A 14,628-nucleotide genomic window follows, 5' to 3' on the forward strand; every position below is an offset into this window, starting at 1 on the left:
GGAAGGTACGTGGGGAGTGGGTGGCTTGGGTGTAAAGGGATAAGTTAACCAGGGAGTTGTGGAGGGAACGGTCTCTGCGGAAGGCGGAAAGCAGTGGAGATAGGAAAATGTGGCCAGTGGTGGGATCCCATTGGAGGTAGCGTAAAGTTTGGAGGATTATATGTTTAATGTGATGGCTGATTTGGTGGAAGGTAAGGATTAGGGGGAGGGGGAGCAAGGGCAGAGATGTGGGGTAACCGAGGAGACATGAGTGAGGGCCTCATCTAGGTTAGGAATGGGGGACCCCCCATTCCCTAAAGAATGATGACATCTCGGATGTCCTTGTATGGAACACCTCATCTTGGGCACAGATGCAGCGCAGACAGAGGAATTGGGAGTAGAGAATAGAGTCTTTGCAGGAAGCAAGGTGGGAAGAAGTGTAGTCGACATAGTTGTGGGAGTCAGTGGGTTTGTAATAAATGTCAGTCAATAGTCTATGTGTTGTGATGGAGACTGTGAGATCAAGAAAGGGGAGGGAGGTGTCGGAGATGGTCCAAGTAAATTTGAGTGCAGGATGAAAATTGGTGGTGAAGTTGATGAAGTCCATGAGTTCTGCATGGGTGCAAGAGGTAGCATCGATGAAGTCATCAATGTAACGGAGAATTCGGAGATTGGGCCAGAGTATGCCTGGAACAGGGATTATTCAACGTACCCTACAAAGAGGCAGGCATAGCTGGGGTCCATGCGGGTGCCCATAGCTACGCCTTGGACGGAGCAAGTGGGAGGAGTCAAAGGAGACGTTGTTGAGGGTGAGAACGAGCTCCATTAGGCGGGGTAGAGTGTTAGTAGAGGGAAATTGGATGGTTCTGCGGTCGAGGAAGACACAGAGGGCTTTAAGGCCTTCCTGGAGGGGGATGGAGGTGTAGAGTGACTGAGCATCCATAGTAAAGATGAGGGAGTGGGGATTCGGAAAGTCATTACAGGGATAAAAGTGAACATTCCAGTGTATTGATAAGTCTGAATGTACCAGAATAACTTTCTGTATAGGAAAGAACTGCAGATGCTGGTTTAAGTTGAAGATAGACACAAAATGCTGGAGTAACTCAGCGGGACAGGCTGCATCTCTGGAGAGAAGGAATAGGTGACATTTCGGGCCGAGACCCTTCTTCAGACTTTGTGTGCTGTTAGAGGGGGGGGGGGGGGAGGGGATTAAAAAATTTAAAAAAATAGCTGAGTTGTTTTCAATAGAAATAAGTTCATTAGTTCATAAGTCATAGGTGCAGGATTAGGCCATTCAGCCCATACAGTCTGCTCTGACATTCAATCATGGCTGATCTATCTGTCTCTCTCAATCCCATTCTCCTGCATTCTCCTCATTACCCATGACACCCATACTAATCAAGAATCTATCAATCTCCATCTTAAAAATATCCATTGACTTGGCCTCCTTCACATTCTTCTGTGGCAATGAATTCCACAGAATATCCACCCTCTGACTAAAGAAATTCCTCCTCATCTTTCTAAGGGTACATCCTTTTATTCTGAGGCTATGACCTCTAGTCCTAGTTTTTCCCACTTGTGGAAACATTTCGGGGCTCCTGCAACGGCGAATTCTCCCGCCCGTGTTGCGGGGTTGAAGAGCTCCTGGAGCGGGGCCTGACATCACCGCCCCGCGCGGCTGGAATGGCCGCGGGACTTTGCGAGCGCACACCGGGGGCTCCAACACCAAGACCCGGCCTCACCGGGCCCACCAAACATGCTGCCGCACCGGGCCCGCCGAACCTCGACGCCACACTGGGCCCATCGACCAGCGCCACCTCACCGGGCCCATTGAACATTGATGCCGCACCGGGCCCATTGAACATAGATGCCGCACCGGGCCCATTGAACATAGCTGCCGCACCGGGCCCATCAACTATCGCCACCTCACCGGGCCCATTGAACATTGATGCCGCACCGGGCCCATTGAACATTGCCGCCGCACCGGGCCAATCGAACATCACTGCCGCACTGGGCCCATTGAACACTGGTGCCGCACCAGGCCCGCCGAACCTCATCCCTGCACTGGGCCCACCGAATATTGTTGCCTCACGGGGGCCCTCTGAACCTCCCCGCCACACTAGGGCGTACTCACCTCACCGGGCCCACCGAGCCTCACTGCCACACCGACCATCCGCCCACCAGGACCTCCCATTCTTCGCCCGCTGACCCGGACTCCACTCCCCGCAATTTTCCACCATTGACTCCACCGACCCTCGCCACTCCACCACTCTACAGTGTACCGCAGCCATCGCCTTACCCGAGTCCTGGACTCAGCACCAGGCCTAAAGTTTCCACAATGCAGAAGCAAACTCCCCTGGGTTTGACTGCGCTGGGTCCTAATTCCAGTCTCCTCAACCCTGGTAATATCAGTGGGTGATCCACTGGGTCTTCCCCAACCCCCTCAAACCATGTGACCCCAGCACTTCCCACCCACACTACAGTCCTCAAACCCCCCTGAACACCCCCCAACGCCCCCCCCCCCCCCCCCCCACCAAACCACCACCAGACATCACCTTGGCCTCAGTCCACTCACCTGCCTTCCTCCGGCCCCAACTCCCATCCTTGCCGTGTGTTCACCAGCTGCCCTGACCTCCTCCCCTCGGATACCAAATGGTCTGTCCTCAGCAGAGTCCTCACCTTTGTCCCCCTCCGTCCCCACCTCAATGTGTTCCGCACCCGCCGCATTTTGGAGCTCTTCTTCCATCGCCTCCACCTCACAGCGTTCTTCCATGGGAAGGAGTCCTCGTCCCCCATTGATGATCCCTTTTCCCGTCTCCAACGGACCTCCTCCTCTCGAGCCCCCTGCAATCGGCGCTACGGGCGGCCAGATGCTCAGGCCCTCTCGCCGGGATGATGGAACTCTGTCGTCGGAACGGAAGAACACCGTCAGCGGCTTGGACTTCCGAATCGGCCACTTCCTACCGGAGACCATGTCTCACGAAGTCCACAGGCTGAGCTGTGGAGATTCAAGCTGGCGCCCCTCGACAAAAGGATCCCAGGGCTCCGCGATGTTGAGGCTGGGAGCACCGCAAACCACATCTCTGATGTTGAAGCAGCAGGCCCAACACTCAGGAGCTTCAAACGGCGATCCAGGTAAAGCATTGCCTGCTCCGCGGTGAATCCAATATGTATTTTAAAACCGACTGTTTAATGACAACATACAGTAGGATCTAAAAGTGTCACACTGTCACTGTCGGGTACTCATGGTCCTCTAGTCGAGGGCTGTGGGATTGGGAGGAGCGGGGGGGCCTCACAAGTGAAATAGCCTAGGGCCTCTCTTCATTTAAATCCGGCCCTGGAAACATCCTCTCCTTGGCCCCTCTATCCAGGCCTTTCACTATTCGGTAAGTTTCAATGAGGTCTCCAAAATTCAGTGAATCCAAGCCCAGTGCCATTAAATGCTCAGCATATGTTAACCCAATCATTCTTGGAATAATTCTCGTAAACCTCCTCGGCACCCCCTTTGCCAGCACAACCTTCCCCAGATATGGGGCCCAAAACTGCACACAATGCTCCAAATAATATGAAAATAAGTGGTGCAATTCTTATTAATTAAACACAAACACATCTGGTCTATCTATTAAAATTGCTTTGCACTGATATTTTCTAAGTGCAAGATCCAAGAAAAAAAAGGACAGACAATTTATTTCTGCAGGATCTTCACAGTTGAGGAGAAACCAAAGCATTTCAGTTACAAAATTCTCTTGAATTATTAAATTTTTGTATTATAGTTACAAAAGCTAACAATTCACATGTAACAAACAGTAGGAGATAAATGACCAGTTTCTGTTAGAGTTGCTTGAGGGATAACTGTGCGACTTCCTTTATCTTCTTTGAATGCTATCAATGGATGTTTTGATGCTGATTGAACAGGAAGGCAGGAACTGAACTCAACACCCAACCCCCACTGCACTTCCATCCCCAGCAGCGCATATGATAAGATAGTCCTTTTTACTGATTGTAGCTGAAATTCGAGTTAGTCATCCAGTAAAGTCGGCTGAGGCTTCTTGGAATATTTTTCAAACAATTCAATATTTAATCCTTCGATTCATCATCTAGTTGCCATCATAGATTCAGCACATTAAAAAAAAAAATCATTTGTTGGATGTGGACATCACTGGAAATGCCAAATGTTATTGTTCAACCATAATTACCCTTGAACTGAAGAAGTCAACTAAAATGGTGGGTCTGAAGTCACATTTATGTCAGAGCAGTAAAAATGGCAGATTCCCTTCATTTAAGGAATTCAGTAAAGTAGGTGTACATTTGAATCAATCTAGCACTTTTCTGGTTACTGCGACAGAGACTATTTCTTTAAATTTACTTCCTGCACTGGCATGGTATAGCTTAAATACAGATAACTGGATCAAAGATTCAGAATTTTGGCATCTCATCCAGCAACAACCAACAATATTACTACCGAAGATAGACACAAAAAGCTGGAGCAACTCAGCAAGACAGGCAGCATCTCTTGAAAAAAGGAATGGATGATTTTTTTGGGTCGAGACCCGAAATGTCACCCATTCGTTCTTTCCAGAGATGCTGCCTGTCCCGCTGACTTACTCCAGCTTTTTGTATACATCTTTGATTTAAACCAGCATCTGCTGGTCCTTCCTACACAATGTTGGATTGGATTGGATTGGATTCAATGTTATTGTCATTGCACTTTTCAGTGCAACAAAATGGTTTAGCCTGCAGTCATAATATAGAATAAATAACAAAATAAACACTCAACACAGTTTAAAGTCCCAAAGTCATTGTCTCTTCCCTCCTTGCTCTCCCTCTGCGCTAAGGCAATCCAGGCCTCCGATGTTGTGACCCCGCCGGGTGATGGTGAGCAAGTCCCGCGGCTGAATCCGAGCTCTGCAAACGGGCCGGTTCAAATTCCGCGGCCCGGGGTGGTCAAAGTTGCAGAAGCTGCCGCCCTCCAGTCCAGCGGATGCAGCTGTATTGTCTGCTTATTACATTGTCTGCAGATTCATATTGGTGTTGTTTTCTCACATGACTAATTACAATCAATCTGTTAAGCTGTTGTTAATGAGCATTCAGGACTGCTCATCAGTGTCTGATTTTATTTCTCTGAGTTGGTGAATCGTCATCATGAATTTTGCAATCACTTACGGTATTATAATAAAGATTTCCAGATCCTGGTCAGATTTTTCTACGGTACCCAATACATACACATTCTTTGACCATCTCTCATTAATACTGTCATACTATCCCCGACAGCCAAGTAAAAGAAACACAACCTGTTCGTCATCACTTAACAAGATACCTATTTTGCCCACAACACAATTAACCAGAGCACAGATTATTTACTGCCTAATTAATTCAAGCACATCTAATATATCCTGGAACAGTAGAAAATTGAGATTGGCCTTTAAAGTTACCATTTATCAGGCCTTTGTAAAATGCTTGTTTCTAAGCTTCCCCCCAGTCTAGTTTCAGTAAAAACACTGAATCGAGCATTTGAAACAACTAAATTTTATTTTTACAAAAACACATTACAGTTCAACTACTGTACCTATCCCACAGTTGGTTCGATCCTTGTATCTGCCTGTTCAGGCCCTCTAGGCTTCGCCCAGACAGAGACACTACAGACGTTCATGCAGTTCCAAGCGCTCTCCCAGAAGATCGACGCTGGACCTCGAGGGGCTGAACCACATAGTGGTGGTCTCTTAATAACCCAATTACAGATATCGATTAACCCCATACATAACAGACATTTCCCCAACCCAATAACACAACAACTCATACATTATATAAGAAAGAAAGCCCTCAAAGGAAGCTAACAAGAACACACATTGAAACATGTGCCCTAAGTTCAAACAATTTATTCAAGGCTCAACAGTTTGACCAATCATCAATCAACAGGATGACCCTCTTGCAACATTATGTACACTGTTTACGATGCTTTTGCAGTGACCCTATAGAAATGATGCATTTAAGGTTAGTTTGTAAAACCAGTATACATGTTATCAATTTAACAGAAACATAGAGAACACCTGGACGGACCCCTTACCATCCTGCATATCCGTCTGAGCCTGGACTGGCTGGCGCCAATCAAAGCCTGTGAATTTCAGCTGACAAGTGTTAAGCAATTCTGACAAGTCCAGGGATCCTCCATTTTATGGTGTCTTTAATTTAGCCAATATTAACATTCCCCCATTTTACCATTCATGATAACCCTCATCATAAATGATAACTCCAGAATACAATGATGACTACTATACTTTAACAATGTCCTAACAAGAAGATGTTGATGTAGCTTCTGTGTTGTTTCTGTGCTGCATTACGCTGTGACTATGACTCTATGACATACGGATATGCAGAGAATGGAGGATATGGACCACGTGCAGGTCAAGGATGTTAGTTTAACCTGGTATCATGTTTGGCATGGACATTGTGGAATGAAGGTTCTGTTCCTTTTCTGTAATTTTTTCTATTTTCTATGTTCTATTATATCACTTCACCATCATATTTCCCAATATCAGAGTAGTGAGGTGATGTTAACATCCAAACTTTAACATGTTGCTGAAAATGGTTTGCTGCATGGTTTGAGTCAAAGTTTGCTTTTGTCTCAACTTTATCCTTTTCTAATCTAAACTTAAAGTTTGGTTCAAATATTCCCCACTGTGTTCTGAATTATTTTTTATCCATTAGCAACTCAGCAGGAAATAACGTGATATATAGTTTAGTAAATCAATGTTTAAATACGACTTCAACACCTTTATAATACTTGTTTCTTCAGTGCTTCTTTGACAATACTCACATGTCTCTCTTTCTCAATATTATACTCTGGATGATATGGTGAGTGTGCTTAATGCTATTAACATGCAGTTAGAAATGAACAAAACTGAGGATCATAATCATAGTTTTTCCAGTAACTATGACATGAGAACTTTATTTAACATCTTTGAAAATACACTTTGTAATACTGGACCAAATATGAAGAAGATTCCCCAAAACGTCACCTATTCATTTTCTCCATAGATGCTGCCTGACCTGCTGTGTTACGCCAGCTTTTTGTGTCTACCTTATTGAATCCATTTTGAATGTAGTAGTCCCCCCTCAGTCATGACTGACCATGGTTGATGCATCCCATTTGTTGGCTGCTTGCTCCAAATCTCGGCTCGAGCAGCTTGTGGCTGAAAAGACCAATGCGGGAGTGACAGTCTCTGTGGCAAAGGTCACATTTGTGTGTGGTCTCTGGTTTGGTGAAGTTGCTGCACTCCTTTTTGCATGGCTGCTTGTCTGCCGATGCATTCAACAGTTTCTCTTCCCCCATTTTGTGATGTTGGTTCAGGGTTCCTCTCCACCGTGCGGTCAGCTGCAAGACTCTCCCAGGACTCCACATCGATGTTGAGCGCCTTCATATCTTTCTTGCAGACATCCTGGTAACGTAGCTGGGGGTGGCCGATGATTCTCCTCCCAGATGTCAGCTCTCCATAGAGGATGTCTTTTGGAATATGGCCATCCTCCATGCGGTGGACATGGCCCAGCCGCTGCAGTCTGTGCTGCCTCAGTAGTGTGTACATACTGGGAAGGCCAGAGCGATACAGGATCTCGGCTTTGGACACCCTGTTTTGCCAGGATATGCCCAGGATACGGCGGATGCTTCTAAGGTGGAAGGTGTTGAGTTTTCTCTCCTATCTGGCATATGTAGTCCATGCCTCACTGCCATACAGCAGCGCACTGTTGACATAGGCATTGTGGACTGCTATCTTTGTCTTCACTGTCAGCTTTGGGTTGGTCCACACTCTAGTTGTGAGGCGAGCGAGGGTTGAAGCTGCCTTCCCGATCCTCTTATCAATCTCTGTGTCCAAGGAGAGGTTGTCGGTGATGGTGGAGCCGAGGTACGTGAACTGATGGACGGCATCGAGTTCGTAGTTGTCGATGGTGATGACAGGCGGCGCCTCTGTATCCTGCCCCAGGACGTTCGTCTTCTTCAGGCTGATTGTCAGCCCGAAGTCCTTGCATGCCCGATAGAAGTGGTCCATCAGTGACTGTAGTTTCTGCTGGGTTTGGGACACAACTGCAGTGTCGATGGCAAACAACATGTCTCTGATGAGAGCTTCACGTACCTTTGTCTTTGCTCTGAGGCGGGTGAGGTTGAAGAGCCTGCCATCTGATCTAGTACGCAGGTGGATCCCCTCTGTTGCAGTGCTGAAGGCATGTTTCAGGAGCAGAGCGAAGAAAATCCCAAAGAGTGTGGGAGCGAAGACGCAGCCTTGTTTGGCGCCACTGCGGGTGTCGAAGGGCTCCGAGAAGCTGCCATTGCACTGCACTGTCCCCTTCGTGTTGATGTGGAAGGATTCGATCATGCTCTGCAGCTTTAGTGGGCAGCCGATGTTTAGCAAAGCCTGAAATAGGCCATCTCTGCTGACGAGGTCGAACACCTTGGTGATGCCAATGAAAGCAACATACAGGGGCATCCGCTGTTCTCTGCACTTCTCCTGGAGATGGAAAATGGAGAAGACCATGTCCACTATTGACCTTCCAGCTCGGAAACCGCACTGTGACTCTGGGTAGACACGTTCTGCCAGCTTCTGCAGGCGGATCAAGATGACCTGAGCAGGGACCTTGCCAACGACGTTGAGGAGGGAGATGCCTCTGTAGTTGTTGCAGTCGCTGCTCTCGCCCTTGTTCTTGTAGGGGGTAATGATCATAATATCCCTCATGTCCTGCAGTACAGCTCCTTCTTGGCTGGAAGAGGATTTCGTACAAAGGAAGCAGTAAGGTTGTCTTGCAATGTTTGATTAGGTCATGGTGATTCCCATCGCAGCCTGGTGCCTTACCTGAGGCCAGAGTGTCAATGGCCTTGCAGAGCTCTTCTACCATTGGCTCTGTGTCTAACTCATCCATGGTTGGCAGGCACTCGATGGCATCAAGGACTGAGGGCGATACAGCGTTCTCTCTCGAGTAGATGTCGGAGTAGTGTTCCACCCATCACTCCATCTGCTGGCATTTGTCTGTGAATCCATTTTGAATGACTGTCAACAAATATTAAGAGTTACCAATCTGCTTTTCATCATAATTAATGTGCGCCCTTTGGAAATATATTGTTGGCCATCTTCAATTATCCAACAATAATTTTTGCTGGTTTTGCTCTGCAGTCTTGACAAATAAAATATTGTCCACTCTCTCTTCGAGATCTTTATCCAATAAACAAAACATCTTAGAAAATAGGTGCAGGAGTAGGCTGTTCGACCCATCGAGCCTGCACTGCCATTCAATATGATCATGGCTGATCATCCAACTCAGTATCCTTTACCTGCCTTCTCTCCATACCCCTTGATCCCTTTAGCCACAAGGGCCACATCTAACTCCCTTAAATATAGCCAATGAACTACTCAACTACTTTCTGTGGCAGAGAATTCCACAGATTCACCACTCTCTATGTGAATTTTTTTTTCTCATCTCGGTCCTAAAAGACTTCCCCCTTATCCTTAAACTGTGACCCCTTGTTCTGGACTTCCCCAACATCGGGAACAATCTTCCTGCATCTAGCATGTCCAACCCCTTAAGAAATTTGTAAGTATCTATAGGCCCCCCTCAATCTTCTAAATTCTAGCAAGTACAAGCCAAGTCTATCCAGTCTTTCTTCATATGAAAGTCCTAACATCCCAGGAATCAGTCTGGTGAACATTCTCTGCTCCCTCTATGGCAAGAATGTCTTTCCTCAAATTAGGAGACCAAAACTGTACAAAATACTCCAGGTGTGGTCTCACCAAGGCCCTGTGTAACTGCAGTAGAACCTCCCTGCTCCTATACTCAAATCCTATTGCTATGAATGCTAGCATACCATTTGCTTTCTTCACTGCCTGCTGCACCTGCACGCCTACTTTCAATGACTGGTGTACCATGACATCCAGGCCTTTTTGCATCTCCCCTTTTCCTAATCGGCCACCATTCAGATAATTGTCTACTTTCCTGTTTTTGCCACCAAAGTGGATAACCTCACATTTATCCACATTATACTGCATCTGCCATGCATTTGCCCACTCACCCAACCTATCCAAGTCACCTTGCAGCCTCCTAGCATCCTCCTCATAGCTAACACTGCCCCCCAGCTTCGTGTAATCCGCAAACTTGGAGATGTTGCATTCAATTCCCTCATCCAAATCATTAATATATATTGTAAACTAGACTAAGTGGAACCCGTTGGGTCCTAGCATCACGTGGCAGGGCTGGTCACCAACATAATATTCCACCTATCCACCAATTCCAATATTGCTCGCCAAACGGGGGGGCTGTCTGTTGTGCTAGTATGGGTGTTGCAGGCCGAAGGTATTGGTTTCCAGAGGGCTAGTATAGACATTGTAGGCCGAATGGATTCTTGGACTGATATCTAAATGTTGCAACGATTTTAAAAGCTAAGCCAGTGCAAACAATTGGGCTGCAGCCACATGACAACCAAAATTCATTTTGTGAACACAAACTTATTAAAAAAAGGCGAGGCAAGCAATTGGGCTGCAGCCACCTGACAACCAAAATTCATTTTGTAAACATAAACGTGTTAAAAAAAGGTGAGGCAAACAATTGGGCTACAGCCACCTGACAACCAATGTTCATTTTGTGCATACTAACTTTTTAAAAAGGCGAGGCAAACAATTCGGCTGCAGCCACCCGACAACCAAAATACATTTTGTGAACACAAACTTGTTAAAAAGGCGAGGCAAACAATTGGGCTGCAGCCACTCACAACCAATATTCATTTTGTGAACACAAACTTATTGAAAAGGCAAAGCAAACAATTGGGCTGCAGCTATTTTACAGCCGCATTGAGGGGACTCACCGTGGAGTAGACGTGCGTTCAGTGTTATTCACAGCTCAGAGAGCCGTGACCCTCTCGTGTCCTCCGTCTGGCAGAGGCTGAGTGAGGCACTACACTTCCGGGTTTTATAGTCCCTCCCCCTGCCGCCAGCGGGGGCAGCAGAGAGAATGGGGAATTTAAAAAAAACATTAATATCGCTCTGATTTTTCATCGATGGGAAAAATCCTTTGGTCCCGGAAGGCAGAGGGGGGCTCTGAGCGAGGTGGCCAAAAATGACGGCCGTTGGTGGCGGCGTTCTCTCAGAAATCACAGCACAGCGGGCCAAATGCGGTCAAGATCAGTCTTTTAGTAATATAAATAGCTGGAGTCCCAGCACTGAGCCTTGCAGTACCCCACTAGTCACGGCCTGCCATTCTAAAAAGGACCCGTTTATGCCAACTCTATGCTTCCTGTCTGCCAGACAGTTCTCTATCCACATCAATACTGAACCCCCAATAACATGTGCTTTAAGTTTGCATACTAATCTCTTATGTGGAAAGCCTTCTGAAAGTCCAGATATAACACATCCACTGGTTCTTCCTTATCCACTCTACTAGTTACGTCCTCGAAAAATTCTACAAGATTTGTCAGACATGATTTACCTTTCATAAATCCATGCTGACTGTGTCCAATGATTTCACAACTTTCCAAATGTGCTGCTATTCCATCTCTAGCATTTTCCCCACTTCCGATGTTAGACTGGCTGGTCTGTAATTCCCCGTTTTATCTCTCCCTCCCTTTTTAAAAAGTGGGGTTACATTAGCTACCCTCCAATCCTCAGGAACTACTCCAGAATCTAAAGAGAACTTGATTCTCAAACTTGAATCTAAAGATTCTCACAATCTTGCAGATCTTGCAATCTCGCAATGGCAAATGTGAATGTTAAATGTGAAATTCTTCCAAAATCTGTCTTTCAGCTCACTTAGTATTTCAACACTGCACCCCCATTTAACACAACCATGTTCCACTGATAACTCACATTGCCCGCCTGTATTTGGAAAATATGTTTTCAGTCTGTGGTCCCATCACTGCTGACAAACAAAAACTGAAGTGTGAAGATTCAGTACAGAAAGTTATGCAGTGCTGGTCTGATTAAACTGATGAGCTCATACATGACTCTTTCAGGTCAGTGAACTGATCCATATTCTGACTCAGCGACCAACCTGAATATGCCACAGACTTCATCAGTAAGTGTGTAGAGGACTACATGCCAAATAATTCAATCTGAGTCAGTAATTTGACTCAATCCCAGTGATTTGGATGAATCGTAAGTTCAATCCCCTGCAGTGTTGTTATACCGAGTGAGCTGGAAAACAGCTTTTAGAAAAGTTTCACATTTGACATTCACATTTGGTATTATGAGCATGAAATACACTGGAAGATGTTTTTGTTTATTGGTTAGCTAAAGGTCTGGAAGAGGGAATGCACAATTATTTTTTCCATTCCCTCACAAAGTGTTGGGTAATCCCACCCTGCTTGAGAAATATAGTTATGACCTTTGCAAAGCCATAAGGGATGCCAAGGGTCACTTTCAGGTCAACCTAGAGTCCCAGACCAACCACTTGACGATTCTGGCATGTTATAATGGGTTAAAAGGAAAGTTGGGCAGAATTGCAGACAACAATACATCCCTAGGCAAGGCAAGGCAAGGCAACTTTATTTATATAGCACATTTCATACACGAGGCAGACTCAAAGTGCTTCACATGAAAACATGTCATACAATAAAATGAAATAATAAAATGAAATAAAATAGAAGAATTAAAAGAAAATAAAGCAAAATTAAAAATGCATTATAAAAAGTGCAAAAGTTAAAAGTGCAATGTAGTTAAGATTGAGCTGAAAGCTAAAGTAAACATAAACATTTTCAGTCTTCTTTTAAAAGTGGTCAAAGTTGAGGCAAGTCTTAAATCTTCAGGAAGTTTATTCCAGCTATTTGTTGCATAGAAACTAAATCCTGCTTTCCCATGTTTTGTATTTACTTTGGGAATAACTAACAGATTGGTCTCAGAAGATTTTAGCGGTCTAGAAGGCTTCTATAGTGGAAGCATGTCAGTGATATACTTTGGCCCTAAACCATGTAGTGATTTATAGGCGAGCAGCAGGATTTTGAAATCAATTCACTGACATACAGGGAGCTAATGTAAGGATTTAAGAATTGGTGTAATGTGTTCAAATGTGTTGGTCTTTGTTAGAACTGTAGCAACAGCGTTCTGAACAAGCTGTAGCTGCCTGACAGTTTTTTTTTTCGGAAGACCTGCAAGGAGACTATTACAATAATCTAGCCTACTAGTAATAAAAGCATGTACAAGTTTTTCTAAGTCTTGAGCTGACATGAGTCCTCTTAATCCCCTACCAATGAGTTCAATGTTGGGCCTGGCCAAGCTGGCCATCCGCAAGTCAAGGCGCCAGGCAGTGGAGGGCTCTACCCAAGCCAGCTGTCTGCCCCTTTTCCGGGGATACGTCTGTGCCCGGATGCAGTTAGAAAGGGAATACACCCTGTCCATGGGCACCCTGTCCATGGGCACCCTGTTTTTAACATCGCCCGGTGGGGTATCGCCTCAGCGCAGAGGGAGAAGAGGAGGGAAGAGACTGCAGACCTAAGACTTTTGCCTCCATCACAGTGAGGAGGTGCTAGGTGGACTCACTGTGGTGGATGTTAATATGTGTTTATTGTTGTTTTTTATTGTATTGTATGTATGACTGCAGGCACGAAATTTCGTTCAGACTTCGGTCTGAATGACAATAAAGGCAATCTGTAATCTGTAGGATGTTCCAGGATGTTCCATCTATCTATCTATTCCATCTGTGTACTTGGGGCAGATCAAGATGTACTCAAGATTAGTTTTGCTCCTGGCTTGATACAGATTTAGGCACTTTTAATAATTTACAATAATACCCGTAAACATTTATAAAATATCATTGAACATATCTGGACGGTTGCAGATAGAATTCTGAACAGTGTTGCATAAGCTATTATAATTGTTATAATGAGCTATTATATATGTTATAATTTTATAACTTGTGAAAGTGTGCTTATCTGAGCCTCCTGCTGTTGCAAGAAAGTGATCAAAGGGGAATATCCATTCTAGTGGCTGCTGATGAGCCAGCCGCCTTGGTACAGTGAGACTTGAAATGATTTGTATTCACTCCTGCTTTCAGCTGCTTACACTCTATCCATCTTGAAACAGTCTGCACCAACAATCTCTTGTGAAACTATTATATAACTATGAAGAAACTTTTCTTTCATCCCACAGGTTGTTAGTAACCTCAGTGTTCCTTTTTACATAATCAACACCCCCGAATCTCTGACATTTTTAATATTTGCTGCCCAATAATAGTATAAGAGATTGGGGAGAGCCAATCCACCCGTTTCTTTGGGTTTACATAGATGTCGTTTATGAATACTATGTGTTTTATAATCCCAGATAAAGTTTGTAATCCGAGAATCAATATTTTAAAAAAATAATGTAGATAGGTATATCGGTATTGATTGAAATAAATAGAGGATTTGTGGGAGGAAGATCATCTTTATAGCATTTATTCTGCCTATTAGAGACATCGGAAGTGTTTTCCAAAATTGAATAAGAGCGTTTAATTTAGTAACTAAAGGCGGGAAGTTTGCGTTGAATAGAGAAGTATATTTTCTGGTTACCTGAACACCCAGATATTTAAATTTTTCCGTAATTTTTTTCTGAAAATAAATTTTAAAAGGTGCATCGGCTACTTTCACTTTTGTTCCAGTTTATTCTATATCCTGAAAAGGAACCAAATTCCTCTATAAGATGTAAT

This window comes from Leucoraja erinacea, chromosome 1, assembly GCF_028641065.1.
Source record: "Leucoraja erinacea ecotype New England chromosome 1, Leri_hhj_1, whole genome shotgun sequence".
In the NCBI taxonomy this organism is placed as follows: Eukaryota; Metazoa; Chordata; class Chondrichthyes; order Rajiformes; family Rajidae; genus Leucoraja; species Leucoraja erinaceus.